Genomic DNA, 20,802 nt, shown 5'->3' with positions numbered 1-20,802 from the left:
TATATTGATGTTCGTTGTAAATTACCCAGTCTTGTGGCATTCTGTTATAAGCACACAAAACAGACTGAAACTGATGAAATCAATAAAACATTATTTTTAATAAGTGAGTTAATGATTACAATAATACATTTTCCATCATGATATATTCTTTAAGGGAAATGTTATGCCCACAAAATTCAGTATGTGTATTTCTAACTAAAGATAGTAGAATATAACAAAATAAATACTTAATAAAGAGTTTAATCCTGGAATTCTCAGGTATTTAGTTTTACCATTAAATAGATTATACTTCATGGAGAATAAAAAATTCTTTGTCATTTTAAATCAGCTATTGGCACAATTATGCTATGTAACGAACCACCCCAAAACCCACTGGTTTATACTGAAAACATTTGTTTTTCTTGCTTTCTGTCTGCAGTTCCCTTGGAGCGACTTTGCTTCAGGCCGTGATTTAGCTGGGCTTGGCTAGGCATGCCTGAGCTTGGCTCCAGTTGATATGGATTCAGGTCTTTTTCAAGACTGTTTAGGCTTAAGGGGCTGTAGCTACACAGAGCATGCTCTTACGGCAGACCAGTGGAGCAAAAGAAACCTAACCAAATTACAAACTTCACTTAAAACTCCTGCTCATGCCACTTCTACACGTATCTCACTACACACACACACACACACACACACACACACACAAAATTACCTTGTTAAGTGGAAAATCATACTTTCAGAAATATTGCTGCTTCTTGAAGAGGGAGGGACTATTTATTGGAGAGTAATTTGTGTTATTGCAGTCCCAACTCTTGTTCCCAAACATCCTCTTTCCTCTTGCATGTAAAATATACATACACACCTTCCTTATGCATCATAAAAAGTCTCATTTATTTATACCCTTAGGCTAAAATTCTAGAATATTGAGACTATATTAAGTGTGAATTTAGCTTTTCTTGCTCCAGAGACCAATAAACAAAAAAAAACATGAAACATGCAATTTTGAAAAAAGAAAAGAAAGAAGGTTCAGAACAACTGGTGGAATTGCAACATTTGAAAGTGGAAAGAATTTGAGTCATATAGAATTCAGTGGTATATGGCAAGTCAGAAATATTACTGGATAAATGTTTTCACTTTACCCTTTGTTTAGATAGTTTACTGGTTTAGGATTCTGCTTTCTTGTTTCAAAATAGGTCCCAAATTCAATATTATTGACAGTATTTGCCTCCACTTTCCAGGATGTCTTTCCAGTTCTATCTTCCTCCTTGGAGGAAATGACTGGAGACTATTCCCTCCTTGGCAACTTGAGACTCATTTAGTCCAATTACTACCAATATATTGGTGGCACATGCATTATGCTTTATCATCTCAAATAGTCAGTTTCTTTTAATACAGTGTGTGGGTGCTTTCATTAGCACAGCTGTCTGAAATATGTGGTGAGTTTTCTATGTATGATCTTAGGTAATTCCATTTTCCAAAGAACATACCCACATTTTCTGATTTGTGACTATACCTACCTACCTACATACCTACCTACCTACCTACGTATCTGTCTACCTCTCTGCCTCAGTGTAGACTTGACTATAGGTAATTTGGATAAAAACATAATGTGGGACAGGTGCAGTGGCTCACGCCTGTAATCCCAGCACTCTGGGAGGCTGAGGTGGGGTGGATCACCTGAGGTCGGGAGTTCGATACCAGCCTGATCAATATGGAGAAACCCCGTCGCTACTAAAGATACAAAGAAATTAGCCAGGCATGGTGGTGCATTCTGGTAATTCCAGCTACTTGGGAGGCTGACAGGAGAATCGCTTGAACCCAGGAGACAGAGGTTGTGGTGAGACAAGATCGCGCCATTGCTCCCCAGCCTGGGCAACGAGAGTGAAACTCTGTCTAAAAACAAGCAAACAACAACAACAACAACAACAAAAATCTGTAATGTGTAGGACAATTAGCCTATTAAAGCCAACTTAATCCTTTTACATGTCTTTGATTTTATATTTGTCTTAATGGCATGTCTTGTGATCGCATGTTGAATTTTGCCTTTTTCTAGTGGCTACTTTTTAATGGTCACAACTTTGGTTAGAAATAATTTTAATTACTATTCAGTTTCTTATCTTTCTCTGTTCTTTCACATTTCTATTGACAAATTGGCTAGTCCTTTTCTGAGCTTATCAGGTTTGTTATTGTTATACCTTATCAAATATAGTCCACACTATTAAAGTTTTACCTATAAACTTCTTTGATGAAAAGAAAATTAATTTACTAGATACATATGTAGAATTTTTCCACTTAGTGAAATGACAATCTTTCCCCAAAGTCATATTTCTACATAATAGATGCCTTTATTTTTTCAGCCTCTTAAAAGGGTTTCCTCACTATACATTACTATCAGCACCCTATATCTGGTATCAATTTCTGTATTTATCAGCTCTTGTCAAAATAATGCTATAAAATACAACATCCTGATTGAGTTGTTTAAACCATGAACTTTTATTTCTCCATTCATTGGTGTAGATATTGGCTGAGGCTCTGTTTTAGTCATTGGATCAGCTGGCTTTCACTGGGATTGGCTGGGCTTGTTTCCAGGCAGCAAATCTCATCTTAGTTTCAATTGGTTTCATGTATTTTTGTTCCAGTGGCCTACCTGAAAAAGAGTGAATATTTGCTGATCAGTTATAGAATCAATCACAGTTCTGTACTTCTCAATGCCATCATCTACAAACTGAAGATCATACTTCTGATCCCTAATATGACTCTTAAACTGAATAGTGATGATGTCAGTGGAAAATAATTTTCATAACAGACATACTCATTCGGTTATCCAATTCCTACTCATATCTACATTTCTAGTTGTTTCAGTAACCTCATACTATTTAATATAATTCAGTTTTAGAGTAGGCACAGATATTATCCATTTTTCTCTGAATAACTAATAAAGTGGAAATAATAAATAGGCGTGATTGTTAAAGTACTTGCTTCCTTTTCATCTATACTGATTCAGTTAAATGACAGTGATAAATAGTGTTATTCCCCCCTCTCATTCTAAAGAAAGTATACTTTGTGTTGTACTTTCTCTTATACTTAGTTAAGTGATTTGATTACTGTTTAGCTATTGGCTGGTGTATTGCATGGTATTGAGATAAAACAGTTAGTTTATAAAACATATATATTTGAATATGTATTGTAGGAAGTTGTTATGATTTTCACAAGGGAGTATTGAATATATCTGATATATTTAATAGTATCCTAATTATAAAATAACTTTATAAATGTACTTCAGTAGTGGTACAACTTTGTAATATTTTTATGATTTGTAACTTTTAATATATACAATTATATGAAATGTATGCAGAATATGAAATATATATTGGCAGTCATATGCAATATATATGATGCACAGTAAATTAAATCTTATACGAAGATTAATTTTTAATTCTTCATCAAATTGAAGAAACTGTTACACTTTGTAAACATCTCCTTTATTATCTAATTCAATAGAAATGTTGAATATTTTTCAAAAACAGTTGAAGTTTGCATGCACTATCAATGCCTTCTTAAATATCTTATCAAGGACTCCTTGAATATCTATTAATGTCCACAGCAGAACCTTAATATAATTTTGCTAAAATTTGTCCATATTATTAAGGAGTCATGTTACTAAAGCATATGGGTATATAAATAGCTTATGATTAGAAATATTACAAAAATAAGATAAGACTCTTGACTTTATATACATTTTTATTTTTTGCTATTTCTAGTATGGGTTTTACATTTTAGGTTTTTAAATTCTTCTATATCATAATGTTCCCAATTGGAATACAGAAAACTTAGTTATCCAGTCATAAGTTCTTAATGGGTTGTTTACTTACTATAGGAATCAATCATAAGTGTAGCTCAAATGTTTAGAATAACATCAATTATTTTAAAAATTAACTTAAATTTGTGTGGAAGCATACATTTATCAATCTTCACAATATAGTTTGGCAATCACAGAAAGTTTTTTGTATTGGCATGCATCAAGTTATAACTTCTCCAAAACCCAAAATAAATGAATTATTATGCTAACTTTTAAACAACTCTAATATTGTCAATTATAGTCAATGGATGCTTTCTTATAAAATTGCCTACAGATTGAGTTTGTAAATGGAAGAAACAGGCAAAAGTGAGTTTTAATCAAACAACTTTTTATAATGTAACAAGTTGTATCAAAATATAAATGTATTATTATCTTTATGTACCAGTTACTTTTCTACAAGATATAATAGATAATAATTAAGACATATAATTCTCTCATACTGATCCACTCATTGTTAATAAAATAATTTTTAATTTGTTTATATTTCAACCTCAATGTTTACTGTCTATGTATCTATCTATCTATACATCTATCATCTACCTGTTCATGAGATTAGGATAATCAAGGATAATCAAGGACAGGTAGATGATAGATGGATAGATAGATAGATAGTATCAATCTATTGTTCAATCATTGTATCAGTTAGGATTGCATTTTGCTGCGAGGTAACAGAAAAACCTAACAAAAATGGCTTAAGTAAGTCAGTAACTCAGGGGATTATTTATTTAACATACCCAGAAGTATTGGATCTGCAACTCAGAGCTAGTGGGAAGCCCAGAGAGGTCCCCAGTGACTAGGTGCCTCTTCTCTCCCTTGGTTTGTGGCTTTTCTGCGTATGTAGAAATATTTACAAGCAATGATAGTTGGTATAATGAACACACTTCAAAATCAATGGCTTTAACATGGTAAGATTTCATTTCTTATTCAAAGTCTCAGGCACTACCTTAAAATTTAACGTAAATTGGTTGAATTTTCAGTATAAGGTTTGAGTTCCCTAAGAGAAAGAACTGTGCTTCTTCAGTCTTGTTAGATCATTATTTATAATGATGCCTAGAAAAATTCAAATCCTTAAGAATGGAATATTACTAAACTAATATGGTTCTAGTTACTATTTTGTGTTCTTCTTGTATACACTAGGACCGTTGTTTGCCTACACACAGCACAAAGCATAGGTGCCATAGGGATGAATGCAGTAATTTTCTAACCTATTAGCACTTCTGGATTATTTGAAAACCTACTTATTGTAATCTGTAATGGGAATGAATTTAGCAAAGAGAGCAGGGAAAGAGAGATGAGTTTGTTTCTGATCTATGAAATTCTGGTTGTCCTCTACTAGTCTTCTATTCATTTCTTATAAACTTCAAACTGAAATATTAGGTAAGTGCATTAGTCTGTTCTCACGTTGTTAGTAAAGACATAACTGAGACTGGATAATTTATAAAGGTAAGATGTTTAACTGACTCACAGTTCCACATTGCTGGGGAGGTATCACAATTATGGTGGGGAGGGAAAGGAGGAGAAAGCCACATATTTCATGGGACCAGGAAAGAGAGCATGTGCAGGGGAACTCTCTTGTATAAAACCATTGGATCTCCTGAGACTGACTCACTACCATGAGAACAGTTTTGGAAAAACCACCCCATGATTCAGTTATCAACACTTGGTCCCACCTTTGACACATAGGGATTATTATAACTCAAACTGATATTTGGGTGACAACAGAGCCAACACATCATTCTGGCCCTGACCCCTCCCAAATATCATGTCCTCACATTTCAAAAAAAATCATGCCTTACCAACAGCCCCCATTTCAGCATTAACTCAAAAGTCCACAGCTGAAGGTCTCATCTAAGACAAGGCAAGTCCCATCTGCCTAGGAGCCTGTAAAATTTAAAGCAAGTTAGTTATTTCCCAGATACAATGTGAGTAGAGGCATTGGGTAAATATACCTGTTCTAAATGGGAGAAGTTGGCCAAAACAAAAGGGCCGCAGGTTCCAAGCAAGTCCAAAATTGAGTGGGGAAGTCAAATCTGAAAACTCCAAAATAACCTCCTTTGACTCCATGTCTCACAGCCAGGTCACGCTGATGCAAGAGGTGGGTTTTCATGGTCTTGGGCGTCTCTGCCTCTGTGGCTTTGCAGAGTACTGGCCCCTTCCTGACTGCTTTAACAGGATGGCATTGAGTGTGTACTGTTTCTCCAGGCACACGGTGCAAGCTGTCAGTGGATGTACCATTCTGGGGTCTGGTGAATGGTGGCCCTCTTCTCACATCTCCACTAGGCAGTGCCCCAGTGGGGATTCTGTGTCAAGGCTCCACCCCTACATGTCCCTTCTGCACTGCCCTAGCAGAAGTTCTCTATGAGGGCCCCACCCTTGCAGCAAACTTCTGCCTGGACATTCAGACATTTCCATACATCCTCTGAAATCTAGGTGGAGGTTCCTAAACCTCAGTTCTTGACTTCTGTGTACCCACAGTCTCAAAACACCATGTGGAAGGGGCTGCACCCTCTGAAGCCATGGCCTGAGCTCTACCTTGTCCCCTTTTAGCTATGGTTGGAGTGGCTGGGACACAGGATGCCAAGGCCCTAGGTTGCACAGAGCATGGGGGCCTCAAGCCCAGCCCATGAAAACATTTTTTCCTCCTAGACCTCCAGGATTGTGATGGGATGGGCTGCAGTGAAGACCTCTGACGTGCCCTGGAGGCATTTTCACCATTGTCTTGGCAATTAACATTTGGCTTCTTGTTACTTATGGAAATTTCTGCAGTGGGCTTGAATTTCTCCTCAGAACATGGATTTTTCTTTTCTGTCACATCATCTGGCTACAGATTTTCTGAACTGTTATGCTCTGCTTCCCTTTTAAACATAAATTCCAATTCCAACCATATCTTTGTGAATACCATAAAACTGAATGCTTTTAACAGTACCCAGGTCACCTCTGAAATGCTCTGCTGCTTAGAAATTTCTTCTGCCAGGTGCCCTAAATTGTCTCTCTGAAGTTCAAAGTTCCACAAATATCTAGGGCAGGGACAAAATGTTGCTGGTCTGTTTGCTGAAACACAGCAAAAGCCTCTTTTACTGCAGTTCCCAACAAGTTCCTCGTCTCCATCCAAGACCACCTCAGCCTGGACTTTATTGTCCATATCCCTATCAGCATTTTGGTCAAAGACATTCAACAAGCCTCTAGGAAGTTCAAAAATATCCCACATCTTTCTGTCTTCTCAGACCTCCAAACTATTCCAACTTCTGCCTGATACCTATTTCCAAAGTCACTTCCATATTTTTGGGTATCTTTACAGCAGCAGCCCACTCTACCCTTATACATTAGTCTGTTCTCATGCTGCTGAAAAGGATATACCCGAGAATCGGTAATTTGTAAAGGAAAGCGGTTTAATGGACTCACATTTCCACACAGCTAGGGAGGCCTCACAATCATGGTGGAAGATAAAGAAAGAGAAAGGCATGTCTTACATGGTGGCAGGCAAGAGAGCTTGTGCAGGGGAACTCTCAATTATAACACCATCAGATCTCATGAGACTTATTCATTACCATGAGAACAGTATGGGGTAACCACCCCTATGATTCAATTATGCCCCACCCTTGACACATGGGGATTATTACAATTCAAGGTGAGATTTGGGTGGGGACATAAAACATATCAGTAAGAAAATGTAAAATAGCAACCGTTATACACAAATAAAACATTTGTGTAATATAAACTGAATACAAAGTAAGCATTCTTAAGAAATTAATTTAGTGGGCTGGGTGTGGTGGCTTCATGCCTGTAATCCCAGCACTTTGGGAGGCTGAGATGGGCAGATCACAAGGTCAGGAGATGGAGACCGTCCCAGCTAACACAGTGAAACCCCGTCTCTACTAAAATTACAAAACATTAGTCGGGCATGATGGCGGGCACCTGTAGTACCAGCTGCTCTGGAGGCTGAGGTAGAAGAATGGAGTGCACTTGGGAGGCAAAGCTTGCAGTGAACCAAGATTGCACCACTGCACTCCAGAGTGAGACTCTGTCTCAAAAATAATAATTTAGTGATATACATGTATTACATAGACTTATATGTGCATATATGCCTGTGTGTACTTGTTTGGCTAATTATATAGCTGCCTTTGCAATTGGTATAGAACAATACCTTGGATTACGACAAGGTATTTTATTTTATAATTCCATATTGAAAGCAGAGACTCCTAATTAAACAATCTTAAAGAATATTTTTTGTAGAAATTAAAATTCCAGAGAATTGCCACTGAGTCTTTAATGTGGATGACAATAAGACAGATCCTTGTGTGTAATTTGTGTGATATATAAAATATCGCAGTTATGTCTCAAATTTTTATTTATATAAAGAAATAATTCTCAGATGAATTGTGCTTAAGTCTCAAATGACTAGTATACATATTTGAATATAATGATGAAAAAAAAAACACAGAATCTATTTAGTGTGTTTTTCAACTCTGCTTTTTCACTACTGAAGCTTCATGTTGTATCTTTTAGTACTGGAAAGATCTTGTTTGTGTGTAGTATTTTTGTTGAATAAAAAAGGAATTTAAGGCATACCTTCTGGAAAATGTTTATTTTCAGAGGAATATTTCAGTATGACTAACTTACACTTAACACATATAAAAATATTCACAAACTTTGCATGTTACTTTAGGATTTGCATAATGTTCAGTAATATTGCATTTCAGTTATATATATTACTCCATATGGTTATACAGAGCAGATACGTTTCCCAATATTTTTTCTTTTGTTTTTAGCACCTTAGAATAAACAGAAAAGTGAGATTCCAAGGCTTTAAAAAAAGCCATCTTTAATTGAGTTGAGAACAAAAAATATACATAAGGCGAACAAAATCTATATCACAGACTGTTGTGAAAAAAAATCATTCCCACAGTAATTAAGTATATTAAAAAATATCAATGACAAAGTTAACCTAAATTAGAAATAATTGAAATTCAGAAATTTTCACCATTGTGCTACTGATTTTATAAGTATAAATTACATATATACATAAAACATATACATAAATAATAGGGTTCAGATGGAATATAATTTTTATATATGAGATATATGCTTATAATTTATGAGGTAGAAAGCACTACTCAAGGCCAAAGAATTACTGTAGAATTAACTAATTAGTATACTGAAAATATGGAGCTTGGTCTTTAGAATCTATAGACTCAAGTTTATGTCTCAATGTGCCAACTATATTTGTTATATGCCTTTGCATGAGGAGTTTACCTTTCTAAATTTCTGAATTTAAATAGTTTTTTCGTTTTTGAAGGGAAGGGAATGATTATGATAGCTAATATTGTTTGTGTGTCAGACTGTGTACTACATTATGCTATTTAACACTTATAAAAAGCCCAAGGGGTATGCCTTAATATTTTCCACAATTTATAGAGGATAGTCTATAGACTGTGACATATAAATAGTCTAGGCATAGAGTTGTTCAAGTAGTAAATAACAAAGCAGTAGAACAGTTTTAAACAATCTGATTCTAGAGCTCAAACATGTAACCAACAGAGTCCATGGCTTTTACACAGGACTTTTATGAAGATTCAATTAAAACCTATTTCTAAAATTCAAAGTAAAATTCATTGTACATAGGAAAACTTCAAGACTTACCAGTTATTATTACTATTAATATGATACTGGTTTACTTTCATAAAATATGTGAGTACTTTTAGTAAAAATCCACTTAAATTGTTCAAGAACAAATAAATACCAGTTACAGCAAAGACACATAAACATCTCCTTAAATATACTATTTTAAATTGAAACACGTTCACACATTAATTTTAAAACAACTTTCTGTAGATTTAAAGCTTTTCAGTTAGCCGTTTATCTGTTTTATTGTAGTACTTGTGTTTTACTATTGTAAGTTTTTAAATAATAAAGTCATTAGATCATGACATTCCTGTATTTAAGACATTCCAAGGACTTTTCATCAACTCAGCATAGAATCAAAGCCCTTACCTGGCCTCATACGATCAGCACAATGTTTTCTCAGTGTCTCTAAACACATATTACTCCATCAGCAATAGCCTTTTTGCTCCTCCTGAAATATATTTGAATATGGATTTTTCACCTGGTGTATTCTCTGCCAGAAATCCTCTCTCCCCATTCAATAATTCAGCACACATAATTTAGGGCTGAGCTCATTTATGAGCACAGCAAAGAAGCCATTCCAGTCAAATCTATTTAAAAGGCTTTCACCTCATTTTTATCCCTTAGCTAGCTTTATTTTTCTTTATATCACTTGAAAGTATGTTACACTCTATAATATTTTACTTGCTTAGTAACAACGTTGTATGTTTCGTAATGACAGTATTTTGTATTATTAGTCTCATTATACCTGGCACCTAAAAGGGAGCCCAACACACGGCATTAAATAATATTGTTGTATTGATGAGTAAGTAAAGCCATATATGCGCTAACTTAGCAGTCTGGGAATTGAAGTCCTTTGTCCTTCTTGAATAAAATACACTGCTAATGCAGTCCATACAAAATCGAGGTTCAAATTCTTTCAACTTATATTAGAACATGAGGATAAATGGGAAATGATCTGAGTGCATTGATTTCTAGGTTGATGTTTACAAGTTTTTTTTCTACTTTCATGTTTTCTTACACAAAATCAATTTGATAACATAGTTTAAAAATTGTATTACAGAGTTTCAAATTTCCAAACCACATATCTCTTGCTTTTCACATTTATATTCCATTGGTTTATGTACTCATTAACTGAGTTGAGTAATTTGAATAACAAGTATGAGTGAGACAACAAATTTCACAAAAATTCTTCTGTGAACACCAGTGAAACTTGTGGAGAGCTTAAGCTGACAAGGAGCCTGTTGTTCCCTGGCATTCAGAAAACCAAAGCCACCAGAAGGGTACACGCTACAGAAGGGAATGGAGAACGTCTGTTTTTTAAGCTAGTTAGTAATGAAAAGAAAAGATATCTTCTACTATACATTTGTGTTTCATTTGAACTTTACAACAGCCTCTTGAAGCAAGTAAAAAACAAGCTTATTTATGAGGAAATTGAAGACTTACCTAAAAATACTCATAAGTGACAAAATTGGGAATGAAATCAAATCCTGTTTCCCTTTCGCTGTGCAACATAGTTTGTAAAATCTGAGGAAATGAGCTAAAAGTATTTAGGCCATTAGCTTCTCTTCAATAAGATCCATTGTCTCTAAATAAGTTATTTCATGTATTTAAAAAAGAAAATGTTACATCAGAATAGGGAGGAAATCAAATGTCTCACTGGGTAATGAAAAAATACACACATACATATACATACACATACCTGCAGACACACACACACACACACACACACACACACACAGGCACTGCTTGGTAAATGCTGCATTGTATGAAACTAGAATTCCTCTAGTGAGTGTAATGATAAAACTTCAGCACAGAACTCTTTACTGCAGAAATATGACAGGCATTTTAAATTTTCCCTGATACGATTCACAGAAGTGAAGCTATCGACTGCTTTTCCATTGTGCCACCACAACTCTCAGAGAAAAGAGAACTTCCTAACGTGAGAGACATTTTGAGGATTTCCTGTTCAGTTCCAAAATGTATATGACAAAGCCCATATGTAAATTTTGTTGGTGTTTTGGACTTTTTAACAATTTCTTGAAGCTCAGGTTCCCTCCTAAGAATAAAAATTAAATGCATAAAACACATTGGACTAGAATACTAGTAGATTACATTGAACTATAGTAATCAAAATCTTAGAAAAAACACATTTGTGATTAAGCAATCTGTATACTTATGTATTAATAGATTAACTAAAAAGCTCTAGTGAGAAGGCTGTTAGCTGTTGTTTTCAAGGTAATAGCAAGTGAAAATTATGACAAAAGCCATCTGCAGTCACTGCAATATATGAAAATGTGTGGATACTATTTTTAAAAATCATATAGTGCTTATTTTGTGGTTTGCTGCCTATATTCATATATAATGAGAAGAATAATTTCCATTAATGTTAGTGAAAATAAAGATATACTATTTGTCTCATAAAAGTTCAGGGATCTCTCTAATTCTGCTTACAAAACATTACATTTCCCAGAATGCAGAAGAAGAATTCCTGCTACAGAATAGTCTATGGCCCACATATCTTCTTTTTCTTTTCTTTTTATTTATATTTTATGCTTTATGTATATTTTAGTTTTGGATTTTATATTTTATTTCCCTTCCAAAAACTATAACCAATTCAAATATAAACATTGCACATTGTCAAAATTATATTCTGTTTAATATTATAGAGTTTGACTTGGAATTAGCTTTGCAGCAATAACACAAAACATTAAGAGAGTAAAAATATTGAGAGAGACCTCCTACCATAAATTCCAGTTATAAAAATTGAAAGACAGTTATTCAAGAAAATAATATAGATATAAATCTAATGCTTTAAATATTTGTAAATATGTTTTTTATTTCAAATAAATCCTTAATATTAAAATGTAAATGTAGAGTACTCAACATTTTTATTATCTTTTAAAGAAAGGAGTTCGAAAAGATTCAAGAACAGTGCATGTGAATTAGGGGATATGTATATTTTTTAAGTCCTGAACTACACCTAAACAGTGGAGTATCGAGAATTAAAACAGATAGAAAACAACAAAATCCCTTGCCCAAATGCTTTTGCAGCTTAATTTACACATTCATTGTTTCACAGGAAAATTCTGACTTCTACCTTCAGATCCAAATTCAGATATGTGTCACTGTCTTCTTGTATTTGTGTTTAAATGTATGCTTAGGTGACACGCAAACAAAGCTGAGAGCTTTAGTGTGTAATCTAAGATGCATCCAAGCACTTACAGCTTTATAAGCACTACTTTATTCATTCAGACAAGTATACCAGGTATATAATTCCCACAGTGACTTGTGTTACATAAGGAATTGGTGAGACCATAGATCAAACACTTATTTTCATTAAAAAAAATGCTAACACCTTCACATTCACATTTATTAGGAAGTTAACCTGACAAAGTGAGAAGGAAGTCCCACATCTTTATTTGATTTGAGTGAGCTGGGTGTCCCGGAGATGAGTGTTTCCTACCTCTGGCCTTCTACCAACAAGAGTACAAAGCAGCCTGGGGTCTGGTGCTCCGGGAAAAACCACTGCTTTAATTCCCTGACTCCATTAAGAAAGCCTCATCATGGAATCCATTCTTGCTTATATCAGCCACTACTATTTGCCCCAAGTGCTTGTTCCTCGCAGATTGTCTCTCAGATGGTTCAAATAAAGCCTCCTCTGATCAAAATATTTTAAAGTTTGTCCCAGATACCACACACTTTCATTTTATCTTTTCCATTTTTTTCTAAATTATTCAATAACATCCAGCATGTGCTCTATTTTCTATTTTTTTTCATTGTTTGTCTTCTGATTTTGATTGTAAACTCTGCTAGATAAACCCGTTTTGTTTGGCTTATGTACTTGTATGTCCCCGATATTTTGAGTAATGCCTGGCATGTGGTACTTGATGCAAAAGTTGTTGATGGGTTAATCAATGACTAAAGGAGATGTCTCCAAATAGGATATAGCTTCCTCCCAGTTTACCTTAGCATCTCAAATCCCAGTATTGATGACCAAATTGATGCTTTCTCATGCCACTAGACACCCTCGATCTGCACATACTCTATTATCCTCCTCAGTTTTCTGAACAATAAAGAGGAAAATGTTGCAGCTAGAAATTGTGAAATCATCTCTGTCTCTAGCTCTTGTTTCATTATCATTGCAGTCCTAGCCTCAAATATGAGTAGAACATTTCAAAAAGTTTCTGAAAAGTGTGCTTCCTTTCAGAAGATTTGGAATCCCTGACAGTGATGCTCTAACTTTCATTACTGGCATATCATTGTCATAGAAAGATATTCTAGTGTTACTTTTTTCACCCTTAACATGCGTTTTCTTCCTCTGGTTATCATTCTCTTGGTCAAAGCAGCATCAATGTTTATCTTTAAATAAAAACAGACTATCATATTCTCATGAGAAACTATATAGATGAGTTCAAATTTATAGTCTAAAAACATCAATTTATTTCATTCTTATGTTTTAGAAACGGTTCTTCAGAAATAAAAAAGATTGAGATTTTCTTGACATTACTTCACTCTATAATATTTCCACTTATTCATAAACTAATTTGTCTGTATGTAACTGGAATTCATTCAAGTGGTATGCTAATTTGACTTTATAACTAACTAAATTATTTCAATACCAAATAGTGACCATCCCTCCTTTTCTAAAGGAGAGAAGGAACATTGTGGACCCCATGTTAATTACTGCACTAGACTCACTGTGCCAAGTGCTTGGGTATGAGCAAAAGTTACCTGTCATCCTCTCCCCTTCCTGTGTTCATCTATCTTTCTGTGTTCTTTTTTGCCTTCCTCTCCATTTGGTGGCATGCTCATTTTTCAATCACTTTACCTTGGCATCACTAACAAACCTACTTTTTTTTTTTTCTCCCACATCCAGGCTGTTCATCCAACACATTTCAAAATTCTGTTATTTCTTCCTGTTCCTGTCCTTAAAAGCTGTCACTTCCTCTCTGTTCCTGAAGCCAAAAACCTCATCCTAATATCTTTATCTACAGCAACATGTTCTCCTCTTCTACTCAAAATTTATTCTGTGGTTTATTTTATAAGCCACATAAATTAGCAAGATTCCTGTTTTCCATTCAAGGTGATTACCTATTTTACATTAAGTTTCTTCTGACTTGATAGAAGCTGAGTTCTTTTTTAATTCACCCCGGTGCTCTTCTTTCTGCCTGTTCACATGGAGACATGCCCACTTTGCCTCTCCACATTGTTTTCAATGCTAGACATGATTTGTTTATAATTCCTTTCATTCATATCTCTGAGTTGAGAAAACTCAAACCTTACACCTCTGAATCAATCAGGATAGGTTAGGAGGTGCTGTGGTGACAAGTAAGCCCTGAATTGCAGAGGCTCACAGCAAAGGAAAATTTTTACTCAACACCATTCTCAGGTGTTGAGACCACTTCCTGTGTAGTAGTTCAATGGTGCCTTTACTTTAGGTCCAAGGTGGGCAGAGTAGTGTCTGGATAGAACATTACAGGTTTATGGCAGAGGGATATGGAAAGTACGTACTGGCTCATTAAACTGTCTGCTTGGAACTGAAAAAGTTCAATTCTGTTCACATCTTGTGAAAGTTAGTCTCATGACAATTCTCCAGTTCAACAAGGGTGAGGATATACATGTTACCTGCTGGTTTGCGGAAGCCCTGAGCACCAACCTGTTTGGTCAACAGTAATATTAACATTCCCCGCCTTCACAGTCACTGCCACTACCACCAAAATTTTGGTATGTAGTTTGACCAAGAAAATTAAGTTAACCTGGAAATATGAAAGGTGTAGTCTATCATCTCTGCGAAATGAGATTGTCAATTTGAAGCAAGGCTTTGGCAAACTGTAAGTCTGTGTGGCAGAAGCAGGGCAAAACTCTATCTTGGAAATGTGAGTTCCAGAAGGACAGATAAGAATAATGACATGAGGCTGCTGCAGCTTCTTCAGTACAGTTGTATACACAGGCATTATTCTTAGGAAATTATTTTTCCTTCACATATAAGAGGCCGTAATATTGTTTGTGAATGTCACCTGCTTAAAATAATAAGTAAATGAAAAGAATCAATTAGCAAATGCATTAGGCAGGGTACCATTGTGGGAGAAAATGACTGACTTTGGGACCCTTCTCAGAAATGCAAGAGAGAACTAATGTGAGATTCAAAGATTTGCCATTCACAATTGAATTTGAACACTATCTAGGTGAGATTCCTGATTTTAACTAAACACATAATACATTTGAATTTAATAGTTGAATTCCAGTGCTACACTACCTTTTCCACTCTAGTTATTTAATATAAATTATAAAATAGGCTGAGGCAGGCAGATTACCTTAGGTCAGGAGTTTGAGACCGCCTGACCAATATGGGGAAACCCTGTCTCTACTCAAAATACAAAAATTAGCCGGGTGTGGTGGCAGGTGCCTGTAATCCCAGCTACTCCCGATGCTGAGACAAGAGAATTGCTTGAATCTGAGAGGCGGAGGTTGCAGTGAACCGAGATGGTGCCATTGCACTCCAGCCTGGGCAAGAAGAGCAAAACTCCAACTCAAGAAAAAAAAAAAAAAAAGAAAAAGTTACAATTTTGCTTGAAGTCTACAAAACATTAAGTTTATTGAATATGTCAGTTGATTTTAAAAGGTTATTATTTTAGGAAAGTATAATAATTCCAATTGCTTCTTTTGTGTTAGATAATATCAACTGAACATAAAATATTGATGCCATGGATGATCTTAGAAATGATTTCCTACAGAGTCCCAACCTGTCCTGGGACATTTCTTATGTGTGCTTGGGTAAGTATTTTTTCCCTGCTTTACATTTCTGTTAAGCAGCTTGAGCAGCTTGGTACAGCTCTTGTTAACATATTATGTTATAAACACTTCTACTTTTTAGAAAAATCTTTCTTACTGTTTACCTGAAGTCTATCTGTATTTCCGTAATGCCTAGTCTATTATCATGGTTCTGCTTACTGGGAAAAATAAAAGGCCATTTCATCTTTTATATAAAATAACTTCAAACATTTGCCAGTAACTATGGCTTCTTTCTTACCTTTTCCTTCTCCTTTCTTTCCCTTTTCCAAAATAAATTACTTAGTATCTCTGATGTTCTCTGATATGACAAAAATTACAGATCTTATAAGAGTCTGATAAAATTTACCAGGACCTTTTCATTAATTTAAAAAATATTCATTGCCTGTGTATTCTATACTATCAAGAACTATACTGATCCAATTTTGAGTATTCAAATGCAGCTTCTGCTCTTATGAAAGTTATAGCCTGTTTGGGAGGCAGATATTTAGAAAAAAATATATAAATTAATATATAGTAACATAGTATGCATGTTCTGAAGGTAAATGACAGTGTGCTTTAACACATGGTATATAGAACAGACTACCCTGGATGGGCATGTTACACTAGCACTTTTATTAACTTAGCCTCCCCATTTTATTTGCTCTCTTATATCCCAAGCAGCATTAGCTTTATTTGCAGTAGCATTAAAATTGTCACAAGTTTCTCGTCAATAGACTTTAGTATTAATAGCTTAAAAGCATATAAAGTATATAGAGAACTTTAAATTCTACCTTCCAATTTATATTTTGCCATAGTATCTTCTATTAAAAAACCCTAAGCAAACGAACAAAAAAAAAAAACAAAAAACAAACAAAAAAAACACACACTGTCCACAAGACAAAGAAACAAAAACTGTGCAGGTTTTTCTGAATTTTCATGCATTTGTTTCAAATTATTTAGAGGGAACTTAAGTTACATTTTAAGCTTAGTTCTGATGGATTGTGGCAAGGGAATGAGCTGCTATTTAAGTTGAACCTGAAAACCTTTGGTAAGTGTCAGATTCGATCACAAGAGACATTTGTTGTTCGTACCCCTTTGCTAGAGTTCAACAATAAGCCAGAGTGCCATGACTTGTTTTCATCCAGCCGAGAAGTAAAAGTCTCTTTTTATTCTTTTTACAACTTAGTAATCATAGAATTCTCAAGAAAGGCCTAAGGTAGAAAATGTATTGAACTAGATAGAACTTAGCACTTTAACGAAAACTGCTGCTCTTGTCCTGTAAAAATGAAAGAGATGATTGAAACTTAAGACATGAAGAGGTAAAAGAAACTGCATTCTCAAAATTATTTTTTGAAGGATCCAAGGAGTTCTGTTTTTCTCCTTTTTAAAGAAAAATTGTAGTTGTAACTTGCTAAAAGAAAATGAAATCTTTAAATTTCATTACAAAGGGAGAAAAAACAGAATCTGATCTAGATAATTTATGTATATATAAGATTCATTAGAAATAGTTTCATATAATATTTCACTGATGACGAAAGCAAAAAAAACAAATGTTTCCCGAATTGATACATTTTCAGATTAATAATATTATGAATCTAATTTATAATTTATGAAAAATTCTAAGGTATTAATATATACTGAAAGAACAGTAGTTTGATTTGACCAATTTTCTAACATCAAAAATAAACACTTCAAGTAAAACATTACAATAAAATATATATACTGCCAAATGAAAAGTTAATTCATTTTCTTAATCTATAATATATATAGACAGAGATAAAGAAAATGTGTTGATTACAAAAAAGATGACAAGGAAATACAGTAACTATCTGTAAAACCAAATTTTTATTCACACCCCAGCATCATGCTGAAGCCCACTGAACGCAAATGAAATACTTTTCCCTTGTGTATCCGTATTTCTCAAGTAAACTGAGGAGTCTGTGTATTATCGACTTCAGTCTGTGTACGTCTAAAGGGGGCCACTGTTGGCTTACAAGTCAATTTTTAAGATACCTGGGGCTTTGCCTTCTTTAACAGCCCTTTTGCTCAGAATGTTCCAAGCTGTCTGGGCTTGCCTTGCAATTGATCCTGGATTTGAAACTGACAACTGTGAACCAGCAAGAAAATGATGTGGCAAGAGTTGCCATGGCTGAAGAATATTCAAAGAAGGGTCTGCTTGGGCAGGTTGTACTTCATACTGTATCACAGACAAGAATGCAAATTCTTATCTCCTGAGACCCCTTAGGCCACAAAGACTTTGTAGTTTTATATATATATATATATGTAAATATGTATATATAAAATTATAATTATATAATTATATATATTATAAGTATATAAATTGTAATTATGTAATTATATGTATACTTATATATATGTAAATATGTATATATAAAACATTTTATATATATCTAACATTTTTTTTTCCAAAAAGTTAATATAATGACTATACTTTTTTTTTTAAATTAGTTTTTGAGGCAAGGTCTCCTTGTCACCCAGGCTGTAGCACGATCACGGCTCACTGCAGCCTCGATCTCCAAGGCTCAAGTGATCCTCCCATCTCAGCTTGCCAAATAGCTGAGACTACAGGCATGTGACACCATGCCAGGCTAATTTTGTGTGTGTGTGATTTTTGTAGAGACAGGGTTTCACCATGTTTTCCAAGCTGGTCTCAAACTTCTAGGCTCAAGCAGTCCTCCCTCTTAGGCCTCTCAAAGTGCTGGGATTACTGGCGTGCACCACTGTGCCCATCTCATACCAAATATTATATAACACTTTGAATAAGTTCTGAGGCAGCACCTCATAATCAAATATATTAATATTTCTGTATCCAAAAGATGTGATAGTTGCATGAAGAGGAATAAATAGCAATTAGAGAGCAATTTATTGCCATTCAGGTTCAATTTGCAAATGAGTCAAATAATTTTTTTAAAAATTATATTTTGAAAACTCCATATATTTTGTTATCATAGATAAGGTATTATAAGCCCATATTTACAAAATATTTACTGTGTATCTAAGATGTTTCAGGGAACCTGGAAAAAGAATATGGAAGAGTAAGAAAGACAAGGTCAACCTTCTGGGTTCACACACATTTTAAGAACCCAGAGGTTTGGATTTACAATGGAAAGGATTGTATTTTGGACTTTCCATGTGGGAAGGTGTGAGTCCGTCAGGAGCAGAGAATTTTCTCATGCAGTGTCTCCCATAGCACTGTAGAAGCACCAATTGGCAATTACCTCACAACACTATAAGTATTTTTATTTATACTCTCTCTCTCACTAGACTGTGTAATCCTTAGAAGCAGGAATTATGTCTTATATTTATATTTGCTGCACCCAGTTCATTGCCTGGAATATGAAAAGCACTAAACATGTATTTAATAAATAAGTATAATAAAATGATTTCTGCCCAAGTTTTGGGGTAATAAGTCAAATAACTTAAAGATTCTTAATTTTATGTGCTAGATTATACTAAATTTACCCCTCAACTAATCAGAGAATGTTTATGAAAATAATACAGATTCATAATATGCAGGCGTGGAAAGCAAATTCAAGTCCTGATACTGGTTTCCAGTACTGGATAGGTCTCTCATTGAAATTACATCAATGAAAGCCGGGGAAAAAAAAAATCAGAGTAAGTAAAAGACACAATACACTTGTCACAGGAATATTTTAAATTTGAAATACTGTGAACTTAATTTGAATAAATGAGGATTAATATCTGTTGAAAAAATGGCATATATTATTCCTGACTTTTATTTTTTCCTCAACTGTTAAATAAAAAACAAATAATGACAATCTCTGTGCTATAGAACTGTCAAATAATTTTAAGAATGAAGTCATTTCTTTTTTCTTTTTTTGAGATGGAGTTTCACTCTTGTTGCCCAGGCTGGAGTGCAATGGCACGATCTCGGCTCACCGCAAACTCTGCCTCCTAGGTTCAAGCAATTCTCCTGCCTCAGCTTCCCGAGTAGCGGGAATTACAGGCATGCACCACCACACCCAGCTAATTTTTCATATTTTTAGTAGAGACGGGGTTTCTCCATGTTGGTCAGGCTGATCTCGAACTCCTGACCTCAGGTGATCTGCCTGCCTTGGCCTCCCAAAGTGCTGGGGTTACAGGCATAAGCCACCATGGCCTGGCCAAGAATGAAATCATTTCATGTCAATATTATTTAACAGAGGAGATCAGGAAAAGGGAGTAAATAATAGGGGCTAATTTTTTTTTTTTTTTTTAGAAAGATGCTTTGAGGTATGTTGAGAGATTGGAAAGACCACTACAGAAAAAAGAACAATCTTTTAAAAGATTCAAGTTAGTGTTGTATAGAGGAGATGCAGTGATAACTAAATATACATAGATTTAAGAGGGTTAAACTGAAAGATCTTGACAAGGGGGAAAGTACATTGCAGATGCCTAGTCATGATTATTAAGGGATAATAAATTTAGATCCATAAGTTGTGTTGCATTCTGATTTAATTTGTAAGATTTAATACGGAGATCATGGGTTTTTATCCAGTAAAATGTGTTTTTTAGACCTAAAATCTGTAATTACATTCAAGTTGCAA

General features: G+C 34.6%; 1 long non-coding RNA gene across 1 annotated transcript; it reads right to left on the bottom strand.

The window, feature by feature from the left end:
- Positions 1-251: 251 nt before the first annotated feature.
- On the bottom strand, positions 252-9,905 carry LOC140711464 (uncharacterized). Its single transcript, XR_012092678.1, has 3 exons — positions 9,830-9,905; positions 5,635-5,719; positions 252-2,626 (listed from the first exon to the last, which is right to left on the bottom strand). It is a non-coding gene; the product is annotated as an uncharacterized lncRNA (long non-coding RNA).
- Positions 9,906-20,802: the final 10,897 nt, after the last annotated feature.

The sequence above is a fragment of the Chlorocebus sabaeus genome, chromosome 3, assembly GCF_047675955.1.
Source record: "Chlorocebus sabaeus isolate Y175 chromosome 3, mChlSab1.0.hap1, whole genome shotgun sequence".
Taxonomy (NCBI): domain Eukaryota; kingdom Metazoa; phylum Chordata; class Mammalia; order Primates; family Cercopithecidae; genus Chlorocebus; species Chlorocebus sabaeus.
This window is presented reverse-complemented; position numbering and strand designations above follow the sequence as displayed.